Here is a 17050-nt window from a genome sequence, read left to right as displayed (position 1 = left end):
TTTGTCTAGAGAGTTTTCTGCTCAGTCTGAGGATCTGGTTGGTAAGAAATTATAGTTGTCCTTTCTCACCCGTGAGCCCTGAATCTATGGATTCCTCCACCTATGGGTCAAAGATTCTGAATGTATATAGACTTTTTTTGAAGCATTCTGTAAACAATGCATTATAACAACTGTTTACTTAGGATATATGTTATTTTAGGTGCTAAAGTTGGGCCCAGTGGTGCACACATATCAATGTGTGTAAAGCTGAGCAGAAAGATGGGAGTTCAAAGCCAGCCTGGGCTACATAGGGAGCTCGTATCTCAACACACACACACACACGCACGCACGCACGCACGCACGCACGCACGCACAAAAAAATTATTGTGTTAGGTATCATAACATAGAGTTGACTTATGAGGGGTAGATGTGCATAGATTATAATCAAATACCAAGCCATCCATTTTATATAAGAAACTTGATCATATTCTGATTTTAGTATCTGTAGACAGCTCGTGACCAGTCCCTTTCTAATACTGTAGAGTTTTCAACCCTTCTCCTGAGTTTCCCAGAGGTACAGTCCGAGAACGGTCACCTCCTGAGTCGTGAGCTCCTGCTGTTTTAGACACGAGGCAGTGAATGAAGCAGGCTGTCTCACTAGCTGTGCATTACTTGGAAGGCAGTCTGCCTTCAGGACTTTACAGTTTGTAAGACATCTGCCACGGCCCAGAGACTTGTGTCACCACCACTACCAAAAAAGCAGGAGCAGGCACTTCAGAGAAGCAGAATGACCTTCCGTTAACCAAGAGCATGACTGAAGGTCAGATCGAACGTCCAGGTCCTTCGCTGTGGTTCGGGGAGGCAGAGGGGACGGAAAGAGAGGAAAAAGTCCACTAAAGTAACTGCCTGGTGTTTGAGAACAGACACACACGCAGCAGACAGTTCTGCTTTGATGCCAAACAGCTGCGTGACATTGAACTTTATGTGGCTGAATTTAGAAACATGTAAATTCGTAGTGTTTGATCTTATCTGCGGAGTGAGAAGGTAGTTTGTGGGTAGGAAAGTTTTTCCTACAGAGTGCTAATTTCCTATGACATTCCCACCTACAGTGAGTGACAGTGAGCAATGCGGCCCAGACAGTGTGTTCCTGATCTTAAAACATAATTTAGAAGTGTGTGTCCACAAACAGATATCTGTACTATTTATTATCCACTGAAGTCTAAATAACACAGGGCCATGTTTCTTTTCTTTTTTTTTTAAGTTGTGTTAAAAAAAAAAGACAAAAAAGCCCATGGTGATTTCCAAAAGCAAACAAACGAGAGGAGCTTGCCAGTGTGCAATGCTTTGTTTGTTTTTATTTTTAATCTTCTCGGGTTGAACTCTTGGTCTCACGACAACCGGAATGATTTTGAAAAGTTAACAAAAAAGGCTCTTCGTGTGATAGGTAGAAGATCTGGTGGAGGAAATTAGCACCTGAGGAAAACAGCTGGTAAATGTATTCACTTTGGTTCCATTTTCAATGTGCCAGTGCTCTTCAGGTTACCATGGTGATCATACCTGCTGTTCTGAATTTTCATTCCTAGGAAACAGGGAACATTGTGAGTACTAGGAAGGACACGATTAAAAATCTGTTGAGTATTATTTTCAATTACCTATTTAAAAGCACCCCTGTTTCTTTCCCCACATCTCTCCCCGCCACCGGCCTCCTATTTTGGGTTATTTTGGATTGTCTTTAGTAAGGAGATTGAACATCTCCAAATACAAATTGTACGAGGAAAATGAAGAAGCGTGTTTAGCTGGAAGTCCTAGTGCACAGCCGTGGGCGTGACGTCACAGCATTGCTAAGGAAACAAACAACCAGGACTCTAAAATAAGCTCTAAAATAAGCTGGCCTAGAAAGTCACCAGTGCTGGAGGAAGCTGTGGACCCGGAAACACTCTAGGAGGTGCAGAATGTCTTCTGTCCTGTGATGTCATGCCAATGTTTACTCTTCACGCTTGAGCAGACAGGGCTGCAGAAGCAGCTCCCTGGTACAGGGTGCTCTCAGTTAGCCTAGGCAAGACTGTGGGGCTAGCATTACTAAACAAAATAAATGAAAATAAAAAATGAAAGATTCAACAGAGATGCTGGGAGAGCTTTTTCTCCTAAAACCAACTTGCACTGGGAATTTATAGTCAAATAGAAAAAGAATTTCTAAACACTATAAAAGCAACCAGCAAATTTTACATGTGTTGCTCCTTCCTACTTTTAAAACACAAAAGTCCTTTCAGCTCTAATGAAAGGTATCCAAAGAGTCAGACCTGAGTAGCCTGAAGTACCCGACTATTTACATTTCTAGGTATTGGCTGTACAACACAGTTGGCCTGTGTAAGAAATAGTACTCACTCAAGTTCACACTTAAAAGTCTGAAAAAGAGCTGCAGAGATGGTAGTTAAGTAAACTTGCTGTTCTTGAAGTACCCACATCATGTGACTCACAATGAACTCCAGTTCAAGGGGATACAATGCCTTCTTCTGGTCACTTCGTTCCTATACTTCTACCCTCACTGACACAGATACACATACAAATAGTTAAAAATAAATCTTTTAAAAAATTCTTCTCTGCTACAGTACATCCTGACCACAGCCTCCCCTCACCCCACTCCTCTGAGTTCCCACCATATCTCCTTTCTGTTCCAGATCCACTCTTCCCTCAGAAAAGAGTAGGTCTCCCAGGGTTGTCAACCAAATGTGACCTGACAAGGTGCAGTAAGACTAGGCACAAACCTTCATATCAAGGCTGGGCAAGGCAACCTGGTAAGAGGAAAAGAGTTCTAAGTACAGGCAAAAGAGTCAGAGACACCCCCACTTGCACTGTTAGGAGTCCCACAAAAAACCCAAGCAGAACTACCACAATATATATGCAGAGGACCCAGCTCAGACCCATACAGGGTTTGGGTTTGTCATTTCAGTCTCCCAGAGCCCCTGTGAGCCCTGCTTAGTTGACTCTGTGGACCGTATTTTCCTGGTGTGCTGACCCCCCTGGCTCCGACAGTCCTTCCCCCTCTTCCTCGGGGTGCCCTAGCACTGTCTGATGTTTGGCTGTGGGTCTCTGCATCTGCTCCCATAAGTAGCTGGGTGAAGCCTCTCTGATGATGACTGGGCTAAGCACCAATCTATGAGTATAGCAGAATATCATTAGGAATCATTTCATTGACATTTTTTTTTTTTTTTTTTTTTTTTTTTTTTGGCCAGTCATATTTGGTTCTACCCTTGGTCTCTGGACTATCCAGTCTCTAGTTCCTGGCCATCCAGGCAGTGTAGGGCATGGGCTCCCTCTCATGGTGTGACCTCAAATTAGACCAGTCACTGGTTGGCCACTCCCACAGGTTCTGAGCCACCATTGCCCCAGCACATCCTGCAGGCAGGGTAGGTTGTAGATCAAAGATTTTGTGGTTGGGTTGGTGTCCCAGTCCCACCACTGGAAGCCTTGCCTGATTGCAGAGGATGGTGGGTTCAGGCTCTGAATTCTCCGTCTCTAGGAGTCCTTACTAGGGTCACCCTCATAGAATGCTGGGAGGTTCTACTGCTCTGGGTCTCTTCATCACCCCAATGCCCTCCAGTTCCAATAGTCTTCCCCCATACTCTCCCTCTACTTTCTCTCTGCCTGATCTCTATATGTTTAACTATTTAATATACAAGCAGTTAAAAAAAATCAATCTTAAAAAAGGTTCTGAAACAAGAATCTATACACTACAATCTCCCATTCCCATTGCCACACAGCAAGCGAAACAAGCACACTAAATCAGTAAGCAGACCTAAAAGCATATCAGAAAAATGAAAAAGGATAAGAGGACTATTGAGAGAATAAAGTGCTAGAATATATTTACACAATCCAGAAATAATACTGATTTTTACCTATTAAACTTTATTTGCCTGTTCTATCTCATACTAGATACTTAGCTTTGTTATTGTACTTAATCCTCATAACAGTTATAAGTGGTTGTTGTTATTAATATCAATTGTTTATTGATGAAGAATTAAATCTGAGACACAGTAAATTGTACAAGAAATTGAACGTAGGCTGGTGTAAGGGCAGAAAGGCATGATAACATCATCACTTATCATAAGCTTAAGAGCCAATAATCCTATAACCAAAGACAGGTTAACAAGGGTAAAACATAAAAATATATGTGAACAGTTTTACATGCCACAGAAGGCTTCAGGAATGAGAATCCAAAGACTCAAGAAGACATTGTGTGTAGAACATGCATTTTGTATGTGTTTGTGTGCAGATTGCAGCTGTGTATGGAGGTACTGGGTGTCCTTCCTCAGGAGCTGGTCACCTTATTCTTCCAGATGTGTTCTCTCACTGGGACATGGGACTCAGTGATTCAGCTAGGCTGGTTGGCCAGAGAGCCCGAGGGATCCTTCTGTTTTCTCCTGTTTAATCCAGTGCAGGGATTACAAATATGTGTCGCATCCCTGACTTTCTTTGTATGTGTATAGTGTGTGGATGTGTGTGCATGTGTGTATGCAGGTACGCTCACCCATGCATACATGCGTGGAGGCCAGAGGTCCATGACAAGTGTCTTCCTTTATCACTTTTCATCTTATTTTTGAGATAGTCTCTCACTGAATCTGGAAGTCACTGATTCAGCTAGGCTAGCCCGGACAGCAAGCCCCAAGGCTCTGTTTGTCTTCTCTAACCTCCAATGCTAGAGTTATGGTTGTGCAACACTGTGACTAGCTTTTGTTAGGGTGCCTAGGGTCTGAGCTCAAGTCCTCAGACTTGCCAAACACGTTACTGACTCAGCGTCTCCCCGGCTCCATAGGTGGATTTCTGTGTAGACAGTGGGGATTTGAATGAGGTCTTCAGAGCTTGCCTAGTAGACAGTTTACTGACTGAGAGATCTTTCCAGCCCCTAGGAAGGCTTTTTGTGCTTGAGTCTGTTCAAGAGTGAAGTTTTACTTAGAAAGGAGACGGGACAAAATGATCCTACAGATGACATGTAGACAGAGGGAGGAAACCCGCATGGCCTGTCCAGGTTCTTCCTGGCTCCTTTTGGGGGCATGCCTTCCCTCCATTCGATAGAATAAGATCATGGGGACAGGGCAGGGGTAGAGTGTCCTTTATGGGGGCCAGGCCTACTGAAGGGGAGGAGCCTGCTTCTGATCGCCCCAGAGAGAGGGACTGCCGCTTCTGTGATTCACCTCGGAGATGGGCAAGGGAGAACTGGAAATTGCTTCCAGTGCAAAGTACTCAAGGAACTTAGGGTACTATTTTCTGAGCCACAGCACTACTAAGTGGTGGCGCTTACAGGTAAAAACTCAGAGGAAAGAAAGAAGAAAGCAAGCAAGGAAGCATATTGTGGAAGATACTACGGAAAGAGAGGATGGTAGGAACACAGAGCAGGGACAGAAGTTCACAAAAGAGAAGCGACCTGTGCCGTGTTCAGAGCACCACCACTGTGGTGTAGATTCCGAGTGCCGAGATGTACGTGAGGGGACAGACTGACTCTTGTGCTGTGTAATAGCCAATGTCCAGTGTGTTCACACGGTCAGCTGTCCAAAGCAGGTACCCAAAGCTCCTCTGAAAAGAGGTGGCCAGAAACTGGGGAGCAGGTTTCACTCTCACAAAGCCCCCTTTTTTAACTTAGAGAATTTTCCTCTGCCCCAGAACAAAATTATTTATGCTTCTATGTGAATTTATCTCCTCATGTTGGAAAGCAGAGCTAGTACAAGCTTTTTAAATAACTCCCAGTATGGAAGAAAGTAATATATACTTTATTTATTAAAGCATGGTCCTAGAGACTGAAAAAACGGATGTTAGATTTTATGCTGTTCTTAGAAATTCAGGGTGGCTGTAAAACAGCCTTAATCAAATTTCATTATTGTCCAGGGTAATTTTAGAAGTTGATCCAGAAAGTTCCATCAGACTTTATTAACTCCTGTTCCATATGAAACCATCACAGAGGAGATGTAAGATAAATTGGTGTCTTGTAAAACGAGTCATATAAAATGGATCCCTACAGACAGTAACTGTAACTTACCACAAGAGGGCGTGTTGGTTCTTTAAAGATTAGTGAGTTGCCAGTCCGACACCTAAGGACGAGGCACAAGCCTGCTCTTCTGCAGTTGCTAAACACTAAATCTGTAGAGTTTCCTTACTCATTTTTACGGCACCTGAAAAGAATAACAAGATTTTTCTCATTAGTAAACAAGGCCACACAAATTCTCATTTTCATCAAAAAATTGCTAGTGATTTTTTTTCTAAAATTCTGTATTCCTGGATTAGTAGTATCTATGTGTAATTTCTAGATGTGTGTCATTCATTGTCAGCAGTGAGCAGCGTGTCTTGGTGAACATTAAGAAAACAAGTTGTTTCCTTTTGTTATCAACAATGCAAATTTCAGACTGATGCAATTGAGGTTCATCTTAGAAGATGGGAGAACATTGAAGAATTATGAATTATACAGAAATTATACCAGCTGACATAGTCAAATCATCTCCACACCACTCTTCTTTCACACACGTAAGGAGGTGACTTGTATATTAAATGATGACATTTTCACTTTGTTATTGAGCATATTTCAAATAGGGGTACACTTTATTTGCATAATTTCTACCTCACCAACATCCTTCTTCCTTCTTGCTTTCTCTACCAGTCATGACCTCTTCTTGTATAATTATTATTGTTTTACACACATACACACACACACACACATTCATAGACACACACACACAGACACATACACATATACTCACACACACACACAGGCACACAGATATAAACACAGACAAACACAAACAGAGACACACATACACATTCACAGAAACACACAGACACACATAGACATAAACCCCCACACATAAACACACATAGACATAAACACATACACACAGAGAGACACAGGCACACACACAGACACACACACACACACACACACACACACACACACACACACTGTTACTTGTATTTATGTGTATTTAGGACTGACAACTTGGGACTGGACAACCAGGGGTCTTGTCCCTGGAGAGAATGAACTCTCCCTTCCTAAGCAGTCATGGATTGTCCATAGCTTTTCATCCGGTGGGTGGGGCTTTGTAAAACTCCCCCCCCCCAGATGGCACATCAACTTGAGTTGTCATTGTGCAAGTCTGGCTTCTATTGACAGACTCATCCATCATTTTTAAGCCTTAATTCTGCTTCTCTAATAATCAGCAGAATCTCCCAAAAATTTGTATATTGTTATCTAAAGCAGAAGATCAAAATAAATAAAAGCAAGCGAACTGGAAAATTCTCACAGCATATTAAATTTGGGGTAATCGTAGAAGTATATGTGATGCTTTTTTAGTAGCAGAAAAATAAATTCTTATCTTTTCATCCAAAGGTTGACAAACATTTTCTGTAAAGAGTTGTGCATTCCTGAATCTTGTGTGCTATAACAAAATACCTGACTATGCTGGCTAGTTTTGTGTATCATCTTGACACAAGCTAGAATCATCAGAGAGGAGGGAGCCTCCGTTGAGGAAAGGCCTCCATGAGATCTAGCTGTAAGGCATTTTCTCAATTAGTGATCAATGGGGAAGGGCGCAGCCATCCCTGGGCTGGTGGTCCTTGGTTGTATAAGAAAACAGGCTGAGCAAGCCAGTAAGCAGCACCCCTCCATGGCCTCTACATCAGCTCCTATCTCCAGGTTCCAGCCCTGTTTGAGTTCCTGTCCTGACTTCTTCAATGATGGACTACATGTGGAAGTATAATCCAAATAAACCCGTTTCTCCCCAACTTGCTTTTTGGTCATGATGTTTCATTGTAATAGAAACCCTGACTAAGACACTGACTTAGGCTACTTTTGAAGAAAAAAGGTCACAATTTTGAAACCCCATTGGCAAGGACCTAATGGTAAATGGCATTAAGGCAGGGGTATGTGTGGAGATGGAATTATTTCACCAGCTAGGCAGTGTTTTAGATTCAGGAATAACTATCTTGTTTTCAAGAGAACCAGATTCTGTGAGTATGGACCCTATTCTTTCTGTGAGAAACGCTCCTATGACTGAATGACCTCTCATGCAGCTCCATTGCCTAGGGTTTATCACCTCCCAACACTACTGCACTAGGCACCGAGCTCCCAACATATGAATCTTGTTGTCAAACCACATTTGAACCATAGCAAGCCAAATAGGACGTAACTTCTGGCTTTGTGGGGTAGATGGAAACTATGGTGATATTTTATTTGTACTGAAATGTGATTTTATTTGTATGTTAATAAATAAAGTTGCCTGGGGGTCAGAGCTAACAGCAAGCCATAGCAGAGCTGGGCGTTCGTGGCGCATGCCTTTAATCCCAGCACTTGGTAGGCAGAGCTAGGTAGATCTCTGTGTGTTCAAGGATACAGCCAGCATTGGAGACACACGCCTTTAATCTCAATACCATAGAAGACCTGGAGGGCTGTACAACAGACAGTGACGAGGCAGTCATGTGGTTGGGTTTACAACCAATGAGAAGGCAGAACAGAAAGTCTATATAAAGACAAACAGACAGGAAGCAGCTCTCTTTCGGAGAGGTCTCTTGGCTTAAGAGGCTAGCTGCAGCAGGCGGGTAAGGCTCTTAGCTCTGATCTCTTGGCTTTCTTCTTTGCATTGGTTCTGTGTTTCTTATTTAATAAGACGGTTGGTTACATCTACAGGAAACCATCCCTCTGGCTACTTAACTTTGCTACTGTGTGTGAAAGCTATCAGAAGCAAGTCTGTGAGTGGGCATGGCATGCTTGAGTTCCATTAAAACTATATTTAATAAAACAGGTACCACACTGGATTGAGCCTTCTGGCTGTCACCTGCTGAACCAAACTTTTCTTTTTTTTTTTTTTTTTTTTTTTTTTTTTTTTTTTTTTGGTTTTTCGAGGCAGGGTTTCTCTGTGTAGCTTTGCGCCTTTCCTGGAACTCACTTGGTAGTCCAGGCTGGCCTCGAACTCACAAAGATCCGCCTGCCTCTGCCTCCCGAGTGCTGGGATTAAAGGCGTGCGCCACCACCGCCCGGCCTTGAACCAAACTTTTCATCCAGCTGTACACTCCTTCAGCAAAGAAGGGAATGAGGAGATACTAATTTTTGAGACTTTGATATAGAACATAGAGAACCTCATCTATCCAGAGAAGAGAGTGATACAGGAAGCACCATCTCAGTCCCAGGAAGTGTCCACCAGAGTCCTTAGCAAAGAGCTGAAGTTGCCGCAGAGAATAGGTATTTTAGGGAACATGTTTAAACATGTGCATAACTCACATCTAGAGTAGAGCTCTGATGGTGCAGCAAGCCCAAAAGTCTTTGATAATGGTCTATCCTGAGCATCAGAAGGACCGGGTTCCCTAATCATTGATAAGATAACCACGGACCTCTGGAAAGGCAGAGCTTTGCAACAAGACAATTGTGTGTGATAAATTAGTCCCAAGAATATGCTCCCATTCTCTAAATTTAATTCCTATACCAGGGACAATTCCTAAAAGAGCACTGGAATTTTGAATATTTTAAAGTTGTATTTCATGGTTCAAAGAAAGACAAAGATTCGTAGGTGCAATAGAGTGACAGATGCATTATATGTTCATTTAAGAAATCAGCTAAGACTTTCCATAGTCAACTAGTTACTTGATGAAAGGAAGAGAGGTTTCTACGAGTATGTGCATGGTTCGCAAGTGTGACTCCAGAAAGACATTGAGATCTCTGGAAAGCACTATTTCCTAGGCCACACTGCAGACTTGCTACATTCGATTTCTTTGCAACCTGTGACCCAGGCATTGTCCAGTGCTTCTGGGTCTTGGTAGTACCCAGGCTACTTCCAGCTCAGGGGTTAGTGCTGTGGGATGGTCTGTATGTCAAGTGTGTTGCTGATTGGTGAATAAATAAATCACTGATTGGCCAGTGGCCAGGCAGGAAGTATAGGCGGGACAAGGAGGAGAATAAGGCTGGGAAGTGGAAGGCTGAGAGAGGGACACTGCCAGCCGCCACAATGACAAACAGCATGTGAAGATGCCGGTAAGCCACAAGCCATGTGGCAAGGTACAGATTTATAGAAATGGATTAATTTAAGATATAAGAACAGTTAGCAAGAAGCCTGCCACGCCCATATAGTTTGTTACCAATATAAGTCTCTGTGTTTACTTGGTCGGGTCTGAGCGGCTGTGGGACTGGCAGGTGAGAGAAATTTGTCCTGACTGTGGGTCAGGCAGGAAAACTCTAGCTACAGGTTAGTACTTGGGAGTCAGAAAGATGAAGGACAGACATAATTATTTTTTTTGTTCATTTTTTTTTTGAGGTGGGTCCTAATCTAGGATCTGCTTTCTTGAAGTCATTTGCCCCTGAGCTAGTAAAGTATGCAACATTTCCGAGTTGCAGTTATCGTCTTCATGACAGGGAGCCAGTGTCACCCTCTGGAGTAAGAAGTGAGCTGTGAATGTGACTTACAGGGGCTTGCAGAGACAAGCAAACATTTCAAGACAAGATCTGAAATTTTGATCTCTTTTCTTTTTCTTCCTTGGGGCAGTTGAACTAGTTTTGCTTCACTCACAAGTACACAGAATTTTACTGAAATGAAAGCATTTTTTAAAAGCAGATATCAAATTTTAGTTTCGTTACAAACCCAGCATTTCTTCTAAAGTGCCTTGAGAACTTTGAGTTCAGGTGGACTTGATGGTGTAGAGTAGCACAAGAGATGATGGATTAGCACAAGAGGTGGATTAGCACAAGAGATGGATTAGCATGCCCACCATTTTCAGGCCTTAGTACCAGCTGGAGAGATACCAACGATGGGTGAGGTCACGGCCCAACCTGTGCTGACTTTCTCTGCAGTTTGGCATAAAGTAATTCTGTCTACTTGGGAACTGGCTTTCAATTAGGAATTCCTGCCGGGCCTTGTTCTTACACGCAGGGGTAGGTGGTTTTTCTTCTTTGTTAGAAGTGCAGCTAGGTCACAGTGAATTAGACCACATCTGTTGCTCCTTTACAAATTTACTTTTATTATTTTATCCTCTCCCTGGTTTGTCTGGACAAAGAACACCACTCCCTTTCAATCTTGAGTATGGAAAAACACAGGGCAACCTAGCAGTGGTGACTTGGCAGGAGACACAATGCTGAGGAGGGAACTGGCAACTCCCTTCCTCGGGTCAAGCTCTTTCTTCTTCCTTGTAAACCATTCTTCATCTGCTCTTTGGAGGACACTTGGCTTTTTCCTGAACATACAAGTCTAGCGAATCCATCAAGGAAGAAGATAATTATACAGCGCACATTGTGGATGTTCTCTCCACAGCAGAAAGTATATGAGGAACAGAAAAGGAGACTGGCAGTCATTCAGTTATTTTCTTAAAAGACGAAAGCCAGGAAGAACAAAATTGTGATTAATGGAAGCATGGCTTCAGATTCCAGAGCCACAGTGCTGTCTCCAATGGTTGTGGCCTGTGGGTCAGAGGCCACAGGCAATGTGGATTCTTAAAATGGGTCAGGTTCTTTATACACAACACCACGTTTGCATTCTAATTTAGAGTCTGCCATTAGTCCAACTAGGAGTGAGAAATCCTACTTACTGGCTCCATCGGCTCTGCCTAGTTTCACAAAGTACACTGAAGGAGATAGTGAGGTGTTTCAAGGAGTCAAGAGATAACAGGCAGTATCGTATGTTAATGTGGTTCTTCATTAAATCAGTGCACATCTCTCAGAATCTTAGGAAAAATAAATATTCTAAAACCAAAACATGACTCTTATTTTTAACCAAAAAATTGTCTCCCGAGCCAAATATTAAAGCAGTGCACAGATGCTCAAATTAGTCAGAAGTACATTTGTCAAATAAAATTGGAATGTGCATGTGGAAAACAGGCAAAAAAAATGATTAGTTGCTTGCTACCACTTAAAAAAAAAGTGTGTTCTTCAAAGTAGCCGTACAAACTGGAAAGAAGCTCATCTCAGAGAAATTATTTATTCTTTTATTCTTCTACAGTAACGTCTCAAGGGATTATTACTTAGGGGGGTCAGAATAATAGCAGTGTGTTAGGTGGTTGGAAGCGATTGCTTCGTACATTTTCAGACACTTGGTATTTGTGAATGGGAAACAGTTCTAAGCCAAGAGAAGAATGTTTAACATCATGGTGTTCATAGTTCACTCTGCAGATGGGTTGCTCACAGTGACAACAGTTAGTAATGGTGCTCCACCAAGTGTCAAGTCCTCAAGTACTAGTGAGAAATAAACAACCAGTGACACAGAAGCAAAACAGCTGAGCCAACTAATGAAGGGCGTTATGAAGCTAGATGCCTTGGTGTTGTCACTGCCTTTTCCTCTACTTAGTAGAGTGTTTAGGAGAAATTCTGGCCACTGGCAGCTCTGACAAGCTGGCCTCAGGACTTTCACCAGAGGAGAGAGCCAGATCAGTTTCAGGTGCCAACATGGGTCCTTAGTGCCCAACAATCCATATTGCTTCCTTCAGCAGATAAGTTCTTCCTAGGACTTGGACTTCCCCTTGGGCTTGTTTAATGGTCTGCTGGTTTATTCTGAGCTGGTTGTTGGGTGTCTTCTTATTTGGATGTCTTCTTATTTGTTTCAGAGCATCTGTGTAGAGCCTGATTTGTTAACATCGAGCCTGTTTTTTGAGCCTCTCATCCAATATCTAGCTCCATAGTTTTGTTTTTTTTTTTTTTGTCTTCTCTCTCCTGCCTATTGCAACCATTGTCCTTTTAATGTAGAAATTATGATTGGTCATAAAGATGTAGAAATTGGCCAAAAGGGTGGTGTTTCATCCCTCAGATAAGCAGTAGCCTTTCAGAGAAGACCAAGACCATATAGCCAGTTCTTGACTTGGAAGGAAGAATTGGCTCAGACAGGAGGTCACACATCAGGACTGCTCATCCCGTGTCTTAAGCCCCCTCATATTTATGTAAGCCTGCAGGATAAGCTCAAGATGAGTGGGAGAAACCAACCTTGGGCCAAGACCCAAAGGAGCTACTTCCATGATGAGCACATAAATCTGACCCAAACCACAAAACATGAAAGGTTTCACTTTTCAGGAAAGAAAAAAGATACTAAAGTGATAAATAGAAAAATCAAGTAAGCAGAGAATACTGGGAAACCTCCCCTCAACCATTTGGTACTATGCTGGTTGGTTTTGTCAACTTAACACAAAGCTAGAGGGAAACAGAAACCTAATTAAGAAAAATCTGTAGGACATTTTCTTGACTAATAATTGATGTTGAATGTCCCAACCCACTGGGGACAGTGACACCCCGGGGGTAGTTCTGGGGTGTGTACGGAAACAAACTGGAAGATCCAGGGGAAGCAAGCCAGTATGCAACACTGCTTTCCAACTTCTGCTTCAGTTTCTGCTTTTAGTTCCTGCCTTGGTTTCCCTCAAAGGACAAAATATGTAAACCAAATAACCTCTCTCTCCCCAGTTGCTTTTGGTCATGGTGTTTTATCACAACAGTAGAAACCCTAACTAAGACACGTACTTTAGATGATTTTGTGCTTGTTAATTATTGTACTTCAGTTTATTTATAAGTATTTGAAGAAATGGGAGTATTTGGTTTTCCTCCCTTCCCACTTTTTGATGTAATGAACTAGAGGCTATAGACAATAGAACTAAAGGCCACACTGGGCAATCTACTTTGATTCAAATGAAATAGTATCAAAAACATTAAAGTGCTAATTTATATAGAAAAGATTTTTTAAATGTCTCAAAAAGTCAATAAAGAGATGTTAAAGAAATTAAGGAGATGTTAGAGGTCATGTCAGAATTAAAGCTGGATTCTGAGGGACCCAACTTTTCTCCATCTCCTATTCTAACCCATCCTTCTCTGACCTTGTCCCTTCTTCCGTCATCAATCAGCCTTTCCTCCGCTCTCTTCCCTAATAAACCAAACAGAATTCCTCCTCAGAGGCAGCTATGCCCCTTTATCCTACGGGGCAAAGAGAACCAACACTAACTCTACTCTCTAGTTAAAGCCTTGTTTATGGAACTTTTCATGTCATATCAAGACTTTTTGGGATTTAACAAAATATTTCAGATCATTTGATTGGCCTACACACAAGTGCTTTCTGACTTTTATTAACTTAATTGCATTTTGTACTTAAAAGAGCAATTCTCTCTATCCTGATTCGCTCTTTTATTTTGAAGTTAGGTGGAGAATTTCATTAGTTTCAGAACAAGGAAAATCATAAACCAGGGCATTTACCAAACACACTGGCGAGGATCTCAGGTGAGGGTTACAGTGAAGTGGAGAAAACTCTCTTGTTGGTCTCAGATGCTGCCTGATGATAATCTTAGCATCTGCGTAGGTGGAATCTAGTGGTCTACTGAGAATGTACTTTAAAGACTTTACCTGGAGGTAAAGGGGATGTTAACTCAAACACAGAGATAGCCAAAGCATAACTTTTAAGGGGAATAAAAATAGCCCAAGATAAGTTGCCTCTGAATCTGTAACATTCTTAAAAATTTTATTCTTTGAAATGTCACACATGTATGCAATGAAATATAATCATATATGCCCCAATTTCCTCCTCCAAATCATCCTTCCCCATTTTTCCCAATATGTTTCCCATCCAATTTCACATCTTTATCTTTTTTAGCAATATTCTTTTATTTAAACTTATCCATGCACTTTATTTTGATCATACTCTTCCCACACCTCCAAATCTTCTCAGATTCTCTCCACCTCCTACCCACCTAACTTTGTGTGTTTGTGTCTCAAAAACAAAACAAAAAATGAAGATCAAAAGCAAAACAAACTAAATGAAACAAACCAATAAGAAAAAAAATACCAAAACAAAATGCACACAAAAACATGGAATCTGTTTTGTGTTTGGTCAGCCACTCCTGGGCATGAGGTCTGCCCTGGAATATGGTTCATGTACCCAATGACACTCTATTGGAGTAAACTGATCTTCCTTTTCCAAGTAGATATCAATTGCATATAGCTTCTTGGTTCAAATGGGGATTCGTGTCTCCCTGCTCTACTTAGTGCTGGAATTTTGTCTGGTTTGAATTTTGCAGGTCTTGGGCATGCTGCCACAGTCTCTGTGATATGTGATATCATAGATCACTTATATGTATCAGTTCTGTGCCTTGATGATGCTGTTTCCATGGAGTCACCCACCACCTCTGGCTCCTACAATCTTTCTACCTCCTCTTCTGCATAGATACCTGAGCCTTGAAGGGAAGGGTTTGCTAAAGCCATCCCATTTAGGGTTTTAATGCTCCAAAGTCTTACTCTTTACACATTGTTCAGTTGTCTCTGTGTGAACTGTCATCTACTGCAAAAACGGGCTTCTCTGATGAAGGGTGAACGGTACCCTGACTGACTGGTATAGTAGTATGTCATTAGGAGTCATGGAGTAGATCTTAAGTGCAATCAAAAAGTGGTTGGCTACTCCCATAGCATTGTACCACTACTGCACCAGCATATGCTGCAGGCAGGTTGCTGTTGTAGGTCTCAGTTTGTAGCCGTGTGACACTGATGATTACTTTTCTCTTTGGTAGCATGCAAAGTATCTTCCCACACCATGGATGCTATTTTGCTGTTGTGGTATTTCCCTCCTGCCCCCTTGATTAACTGTTTTGGGTTTATTTCTTCTTTGTGTTCTCTTGAGTGTAGTTTATCTTCTCTTCAGACTGAAGTTTTCCTTCCGACCCAGATTGGTAGATAGACATTGTTTAAATTTGTTCTTATTGTAAAATGTTTTTCTTCCCATGACAGTTGTGATTTGCTGATAATGCATGTTGGTATCTGTTGTCTCTCAGAGTTAGTAGAATATCTGACCAGGTCCTCAAGGCTTTCAGAGTTTCTACTGAGAAATCAGGTGTTATTCTATAGGTTTACTTTTCTTTATATGTGACTTGGTCTTTTCCCCTTGCAGCTGTTAATATCCTTTCTTTGCTCTGTATATTTAGTGTTTTGATTATTATATGTCATGGGGAGTTTCTTTTCGAGTCCAGTCTATTTGGTGTTCCATGTCCCCCTTGTACCTTGATAGAGACCTCCTTCTTTAGATTGGGGAAATTTTCTTCTATGATTTTTTTTTTTTTTTTTTTTTTTGCTTTTCAAGATGGGGTTTCTCTGGGTAGCTCTGGATGTCCTATAACTATCTTTGTAGAACAGGTTGACCTGAACACAGAAATCCATCTGCCTCTGCCTCCCAAGTGCTGGAATTAAGAGTGTGTGCCACCATGGCCAGCTGTGTATGATTTAAACAGAAATATTTTCTGTGCCTTTGACTTAGGTTTATTCTCCTTCCCCTATAACTATTATTTGTAGGTTTGATTATTTCATAGTATCCCAGAGTTCTTAGATGTTTATGTGGGAATTTTCTCACATTTAACGTTTTATTTGACTGAGTCTTTCATCTCTTACATGTAGTCTGCAAGGGGCTGTTGATAAAGATGTCACACTTAGGGCTCAGTATTCACAGCCAATTTATCTCAGAACTTTGACAGTTATGAATCTCTACAAGCACTCTTAATCACAAAGCCATCTCTCTAGCTCCTAGGGTTTCTTTTTCGAGACAGGGATTTTCTGTAGCTTTTGGAGCTTGTCCTGAAACTCACTCTGTAGACCACGCTGCCCTTGAACTCACAGAGATCTGCCTGCCTCTGCCTCCTGAGTGGTGGGATTAAAGGTGTGCGCCACCGCTGCCTCTTACCAAACTTGAAGCTCATCATTTTGACTAGCATAGCTGGCAGGTAATCCTCTGGGAGCCAGCTGTCTCCACCTCAGCCAACATTGGGCTGCTGGGGATCTGAACTCAAGCCATGCTTACCTGGTAAATACTTTACTGACTATGCTTGCTTTTACCCCAAGCCTTGTCTGTGTATGATTAGCTTAAGTTCTGTGTCTTTGAAATCTGAAGTTTCCTACCTTATTTCTACAGATAGAAGCCTTGGATAAAATTGAGACATGGGCAAAGAGGTGTATATAATTATGTAGTCTTAGTCTAATGCTGTCTGGTTGACCGTTGTTTCAGCTCTGGTTCTGCAAGGTGGTCCAAAGAATCCTTTTGTCTTCATGGTATGAGGTTGTCAGAAAACAATTTCTCATGCTTGATTATAAGTTTAGGACAGAGAC

General features: G+C 41.8%; 1 long non-coding RNA gene across 1 annotated transcript; it reads right to left on the bottom strand.

The window, feature by feature from the left end:
- Window positions 1-1314: 1314 nt before the first annotated feature.
- On the bottom strand, window positions 1315-6076 carry LOC131922178 (uncharacterized). The gene is made up of 2 exons (XR_009382228.1): window positions 6011-6076; window positions 1315-1558 (listed from the first exon to the last, which is right to left on the bottom strand). It is a non-coding gene; the product is annotated as an uncharacterized LOC131922178 (long non-coding RNA).
- Between the last annotated feature and the right edge of the window lie 10974 nt (window positions 6077-17050).

This window comes from Peromyscus eremicus, chromosome 12 (assembly GCF_949786415.1).
Source record: "Peromyscus eremicus chromosome 12, PerEre_H2_v1, whole genome shotgun sequence".
Lineage (NCBI taxonomy): Eukaryota > Metazoa > Chordata > Mammalia > Rodentia > Cricetidae > Peromyscus > Peromyscus eremicus.
This window is presented reverse-complemented; position numbering and strand designations above follow the sequence as displayed.